Genomic DNA, 6,833 nt, shown 5'->3' on the forward strand with positions numbered 1-6,833 from the left:
ACATTTACAAAATATGTATATTTCATGGTATGTCTGTATCTATAGGATTCAGCGAGTTCAAGTCTGTGATTCTCTCTAGGGCTTCTTTGACAATAAAGAGTGCTCGGGTGATGTTATTGATGAACACACACACATACACACACACACACACACACACATTTCATTGCATATAGCCTGTCTGTATATATTATAGAAATGTCCTTGCAGCCTGCTAGCTATTGTCCATACTAGTGAGCTATAGCCCATCTCCAATTGGAACCCAATGAAATAATCATGATAATTTTGCCTTCGTGTATCACCTTTCATCAGGCAGGATGAAAGGGCTTCACAAACTCTGGGTTCCTCTTTGATCCAGGCTACTATCTGGTGTACCAATCTCCACTGTGTATTCTGTGCTCACCCCGCAGATGGGCCTCCCATTGACAGTAATTGAACTTCCATATGCAGAGCACCAGCCTGGCCGGAGAGCCTCCTGTCAGCTGCCAGGAGGGGGAGGGCTGCTTCAGTAAGGGCTTCGGTTGCTATTCCACATTTGCAGCAGGGCAAGGGTTATAAGCAGGGGGAAAGAGGAAAGGAATTCTCAAGCTGCAACTTCAGTTTTGAGAGAGAGGTGCTTAATGGCAGGTGGAAGAACATTCTAAGCAGTAATAGAACAAATATTCAGAAAGTAGGTGTTGCCTAAGGCTCTGCTCTTAGCTTCTCATCCACACCCAGGACTCTAGCTATTAGCTCTATGGGAAGGACTCCAAAATATATATCCCAGGCTCAGACTCTCCCTTGGGTCTAGCCAGGCATCTCCAGCTGTCTCCGGGGCATTTCCATCCACATATTTCCCCAGAACGTCAAATTCAACTTCTACCAAATATACCGTACGATTCTTCCTTCTTCGCTTCCAAATAGCTCCCTTCCCTGACTTTCCTATGTGTGGTTGCTGGAGTCATAGCCATGAGTAAGTTAGTCAAGATCTGTGTTCTCGTGGAGCTTGTATTTGCAAAGGAGAAGAGTGTCATAAACAGGTAATAGAGATAACAGGTGGTAATGTATTGGGTGGTAATAGGTTAGGGGTATAGACCTTATTAGACAGAGTGATCGTCACTGGATTCTCCAGGGAGATGATAAGCGAGAAAGCACTCCAGGTGGGGAGCACAGCAAACACCAAGACCCCAAGGCAGCAACTATATCTGGCCTTCTGTGGAACAGAAGAGATGCTGGGCTGCTGGACCATGAGAGGGCAAATGGGAGGAGATGAGCCAAGAGAGGTGGGCAGAGACCAGGTGAGGTGAGGTTTGCACATGGGGTACAGAGTTTGGATTTTCATCCAAGTGCCACTTAAAGCGGGGGCTGGGGGGGAGAGTTTTTAGCAGGGACTGTGGGAGCTAATGCCCATTACTGGCAACTCTCCACTGTGGCTGTGAGTCACTTTGACTGCTCCAGTATACACCCCTCTTGCTTTCCACATGGGCAGTGTCTAGCAGAAAGCAAAAGCAAGCTTTTGGTCATCCTCCAAATCCCTGCATCTCCCCTCCAGAGTCTCGGACAGAGTCTCCTGTGTTCAAGAGCACTGGCAGCCAAAGGAAAACAAAGCATCCCTTTTGTGATCACTGGGAAAGCACCAGATATCCCTAAGGCCGTGAACATGGCTTAGGCTTGCAGACCAAAGCCTAGATTTCTCATATTCTGAGAGTCTAAATCTTGGCATCCACTGGCTCAGGCGTGCCTGTTGGGGGAGGGGCTGAAAGGTGGGTGGTCAGATGGAGACTGGTTGGTGAAGCCACCCTCAGGGCTGTGAGTGTCATCTGCTAAGGAGTCACAGTTGCTATTCCAGAGAATTGTTCTTAGAGGTTTTACACCTCCCCTGCCAGGGGCAGCAGGCAGCCCATGACTGACCAGCATGGGGGTGCAAAACGCCAACCCCTTACTGCTGGTGAGACAAGCCTGTGGTACCATTCATGCTCCTGACTCCCTGTGGGATCAGGCCAAGGCCAAGCAGTCTCCAGCTAAGACCCCATGTCCTCTTCTCCATCTGGCTTCCCTCCCTCTTTCCCCTTCTCCTGAGAGCATTCTGTCAGCAAACCATGCACACTCAATCACCTTCGCGGCTGCGTTTATAGGGAAGGTAACCTAAAACAAATGGAGATAGAGCCCGACCTTATAAGGATACCTGACTCAAGTCAAGCCCTTTGTGAAATTTTTCATCCACTTTTCTCTTTTAAATCCATTCATTTATTCAACAAATATGTTGAAGTAGGTTTCATACACTCTAGCACATACGAAACCAGCTGGGCACAGCCCATGCCCTCAGAGAGCTTTCTAACCAGAAGAAAGGTACATATTAGACCAGTACATGCATCCATTTGGGTACATTACGGCTGGACGGTTTTCCTCATTGTAATGGGATTATTTGCCCCCAACGCCATATTTTCCAGACAGTGGAGGAGCACAAGGGAGCCCAGGCAGGAACATGGCCACCAGGACTTTTCTTCTGCTTTGAGAGCCTGCGGACACGCAGAAGCTGGTTCCTGTCAAAGAATTCTTTATGTCCAGGGACTCTGGCCAAATTGTTGGGAGGAGATTTTCTTGTGTCCACAGGCTCTCCTAGAGCTTCAGCTGGCACTAATCATCCTCTGTGCCTCAGTTTCTAGTTGGAGAAGGAAGAGGAGAATGGTAGGCTGAGATTTGTTCTAATCACTCCAAGGGTGCAGCCTAAGGAAGGTCTCTGAGAATGGCAGCCAGACTCCAGAATCCTCCATTAGTGCTTGCTAATAGAGGGCCTAAGCTGACATCAGAGCTAGTGTTGTGTTGTGCGTACCTCCTGCAGTTACACAGGGCTTCTCACTTGGAAGGTCCTTAGGCTTGATTTGGTGCCCTGCTCTTGCTGTCTCGAATTTCTTAATAATTCTCAAACAATGACCACTGCCTTTTCATCTTTTCTTGGGCCCCACAAATTATGTAGCCAGTCCTGACTGGGGTCCCATATCAAGAGTTGTTTGGGGTTGCCTGCCAAGAGGCAGAGGAAAAGTGAAATTTTGGGGGGATATCCTTCACTCTGGGGTGCTGGTGAGTCCCACAGGTTCTACAGTTTTCTCCCGTTAGGCAGTGCCTCAGGGAGGCTGTATTTGCAGTACGAAACCATCAGACTGTGCAGAGGCCAACATGGTGGACAATTCCTGACCCCACAGGGTAGTCAACAGTGGAAGAATAAAGGAGAAGAGGGACAGGAAAAATCCTGCTTGGCTGAGAACAAAACCGGATCTATCCTCTCATATTCTGGCAGATGTTTGGAGCTGCTTTCCTCAGGGAGCTTGTGTGGGCTCCTTGGAGGTTTCCTGCTGGCTCTTCACTGGGCGTTCCCTTCTTTCAGACAGATGTGTCTCTGTTCCAGGAGTTAGTTGGGCTCTTTCCACAGTCTCTAGAGATCTAGCCTTCCTGTCAGCTCCTGGCGCTTCTGTAGAGATGAATACAGGCAAACCCAACCCTGCTCCCCTTTTCTACAGAGCACACCTGCATCTAGCTCCATCCCTTCAACCTTGCTGCTATGGTCTGCTTTGTCTCCATGTGTCTTGCAGGAAGACATTGATCTCTTCTTCCACACTTCTAATGCAGCTTACATTTGTCACAGCTCTCTGAGCAGTCTAATGGCAACCCCCTCCCTAAATCTGAGGCCAAAGTAGTACTCCATACCATTTCCCTGAGGTAGAGTGAGAAATCCCTTGGCATAGCAATTATTTTGTCAATAAATACATAAATAACACACACCTCTTCAAATTTCTCTCTCTCACTACTATTTTTGTATATTTTGTATACAAAGTAGAGTGGCTGACAGAAGATTCAAGAGTCATGAAACCAGTTCTTGACAATTTTCTTTGTAATTTTTACATTAGGGATCTGGCATTGGAATTTCACACTATTGTGTCTCATTGTCTTGGTGGAAACTTCAATATTAACACCTTGTTACAGGTACAAAACCCTGGATTAGGTGCCACAAACTGAATAACATATTATTTACCCAGCCCTGTCAAATTTATGAAGCATCTCAAATAACTGTCCTCATTTGTTTCTCCCAACTGCCCTGTCATAGACATTATTACATTCTCACTTTATGGGTAAATCTTTTGAGATTCAGTTGGCTGTGTGCTTGCCCTTGTAACTCAGTTCATAAACTGAATGGCTGCAGTGGAGATTCCCCCCCCCCCCCCCAGGTCTCCTCATTCCCAACTGTTTGTTCTGCCCTGGTGTCTCTGCCCAGGAAACAAACATGGCTGCTGGTGACTATGACATAGAGCAGCCTCTAGTTAGCTCTCTACCAGGTAGGGAGGAAAACACATCACGAACTATAAAACAAAGGACTAACAGAATGTGTTACTATTTCTGTGGTTACTACTTTTCACTCCTGGGCCAACTGGGTTGACTGTTCAGGGTACCCAAGTTCACAGTCACCTATTACTGTCACCCCACTGCTGGACTTTGGATAACTCAGAACACCATCTATCCTTCTCTTTGCATTATGTGCTCTCATTGCTTTGGGTATTTTGGGGGCCAGTTATACCTTCCCTGGACACAACTGAAGTTTACTTTTCTTGCCTCCCTGTTCTTCAGGCCTCTGCTCATTCTTTCACCAAACTACCTTGCCTTCACAAAGGTGAGAAGGTGACACAAGCCCTCAAATGCCATGTGGGTGACCAATCATCATCCTTTCAGTGGCTGTTAACAGACCTACCAAGTCCCACCCTAGTCATGCAATCCCAAAGAGTGTCTGACATGGACACTCTGACAAGGTGGGCAAGAAGACAGAAGTATGGAATCAAGGCTGGAGAAATGGGTGTGGGGCAAGATCTTACATCTTCAGAATCTTACATCAGGTGAGCATCTACACAAAAGACCCCCCTGGCCTTGAGTGAAGCAGCTTTGTACTTGCTGAAGACATTGTGAATAATCTAGAAAAGTTACCAAAAGGCAGAGGAACTCAAGGTAAGGGAGCACTGGCTAAGAACAATAGTTAGTACATACTGTATTTTGTACATGCTAAGCATTTTTGTACTAATTTTTTAAATATTTTCTTTATTTCATAGAGAGAACACGTGAGCATAAGCAGGGGGAGCAGCAGAGGAAGGAAGAGAAGTAGGCTCCTTGCTGAGCAGGAAGCCCAACTTGAGGCTCTATCCCAGGGTCCTGGGATAATGACCTGAGCCAAAGGCAGATGTTTAACCAACTGAGCCACCCAGGTACTCCTGCATTTATTTTAAAGATTTATTTATTTATTCATTTATTTATTTATTTATTTATTTATTTATTTATTTATTGAGAGAGAATGAGTGGGAGGGGCAAAGGAAGAGGGAGAGAGAATCTCAAGCAGACTCCAAGCTGAATGCAGAGCTGAGGCATGGCTCAATCTCATGACCCTGAGATCATGACTTGAGCCAAAACCAAGAGTCAGACACTTAACTGAATGTGCCAACTGGGTGCCCCTGTGCATTATTTTTTATACTAACACTAAATTCATAGATCTATGAACCCATGAATAATTATCCTCATTCAAGAAATAAGGAAGCCATGCAGTAGGGAGATAAACAACTTGCCCAAGGTCGCACATAAGTGGTAGACCTAGGATTCCAGCCCAGATCTTTCTGAGTTTCAAGATCATGCTATTAATTGTTATGTTGTGTGTAATCTGACCTCTTGAGGACTGTAGAGAGGAATATTGCAGATCAATGTGGGTAAAACCATAAGAAAGAATAAAGCACATTTGTTCCAAAGTTCTACCTATAAATATGCCATGAAAATTTGTGATTCCCCTAGATTTTTTCTTTTTAAAAAAGATTTATTTATTTATCTGAGAGAAAGAAAGTGGAGGGAAAGGGTGATGTAGAGAGAGAGAGAGAATCTCAAGCAGACTCCTTGCTGAGTGAAGAGTCCAACACAGGGTTTGATCCCATTGGGTTTGATCCCATGACCCTAGATCATGACCTGGGACAAAATCACAAGTCAGATGCTTAACAAACTAAGTCACCTCTCTAGATTCTTTTCTTCCAGAGTGTCCCAAGCACTCTGCCTTGGATCATAATGTAAATAATGGCTCTTCACGTGAAGTTTTGCAAGCTAAACATCTTTACAGAACTCTGGGTATGTTACAGAAACATGGCTCTCCAAAAATATGGGTTCCTTTAAAATTGCATTTGGAGGGGCTATCATGAAACCTGCTCTCCTCATGGCCAAATCCACCACATTAAAGCAAATGAAACCCTAACTCAGATCATTAATTAATATAAATTAATTTTTCCATAACCTTCTATATTATAAAAGTACTTTGCCCTGCTATTGTTGGTCTGTATAAACTAAGTGATTCAGCCAGCCAGAACACCAAGAAAAAAGATCTCACTAGACCTAGATTGAATTAAACCATCCATTAATTTTTGATCATTGCTAAAGTTTTCATATGAAATTAAAACAAGAGAGCCTACCTCTCTAACATCTCTGTAAGAAAATAATTGGTGGTGGGCCTTTTTGCCCTCTCTGCCGAGTGAAGCACCATGCCTTCCCATGTGGTTGCAAGGTAGCCTGTTTGAGACCTTTGTCCCAAAATACAAGATAACAAAGAGAGTAGGTCTTTAGCTTGAATTGTTCCAGCAGCAGACCCTGAGACAAGAAATTGGGTGTAAATGGTTTATTGGAGAGGGGATCCAGGAAATCTGAGTAGGGAAGTGAAGAATTGAAAGGGAAGGGAAGTCAACAAAAGGTACACTATCAAAGAAGTTACATTTTGGGAGACTAGAGATTAATCCTGCCTGGGTCCTCTGGGAGTCAATGAAGAACATGTGCCTCTGAGTTTCTGGCAG

Source organism: Canis lupus, chromosome 22, assembly GCF_048164855.1.
Source record: "Canis lupus baileyi chromosome 22, mCanLup2.hap1, whole genome shotgun sequence".
Taxonomy (NCBI): Eukaryota; Metazoa; Chordata; class Mammalia; order Carnivora; family Canidae; genus Canis; species Canis lupus.